This window comes from Sinocyclocheilus grahami, unplaced genomic scaffold (assembly GCF_001515645.1).
Source record: "Sinocyclocheilus grahami isolate Dianchi unplaced genomic scaffold, SAMN03320097.WGS_v1.1 scaffold1064.1, whole genome shotgun sequence".
In the NCBI taxonomy this organism is placed as follows: domain Eukaryota; kingdom Metazoa; phylum Chordata; class Actinopteri; order Cypriniformes; family Cyprinidae; genus Sinocyclocheilus; species Sinocyclocheilus grahami.
The window spans coordinates 39,968-40,295 of record NW_015506243.1 but is presented as its reverse complement, the minus strand read 5'-3'; the positions used below and the strand labels follow the sequence as shown (position 1 = coordinate 40,295).

General features: G+C 41.5%; 1 protein-coding gene across 1 annotated transcript in view; it reads left to right on the top strand.

The window, feature by feature from the left end:
- Positions 1-328, top strand: part of LOC107566252 (sodium/potassium/calcium exchanger 2-like) — a 51,338-nt gene that overhangs the window by 45,979 nt on the left and 5,031 nt on the right. The gene's annotated exons all lie outside the window — the stretch shown is intronic.

Below are 328 nucleotides of genomic sequence, written 5' to 3'. Positions count from 1 at the left end.
TGTGTTGCCTGATTATGTCATTCTGTTCACCTGTGTCTTGTTAATGATCTCATTCGTCCCAGTGTTTAAATACTCTTAGTTTCCTTCTAATCGCTGTCTTTCTTGGTTTACCTTTATGTTCGGCTGATTTCCATGTGTTCCTGTGGCTTTTGCATTAAAGTCTGTTCTCCTTCTAGTGATGCAAAGTCCGATTCATTTCCGCGATCCGGTTCTTTTTGGACAGATCGGCTCATTGAACCGGTTCAAAAAGCTGAGTAATCGGTTCCTGACGTCATCAAGAAACAACGTCTCTACGCATTTCTTTTCTAACAACTCAGTGCCATGTTGT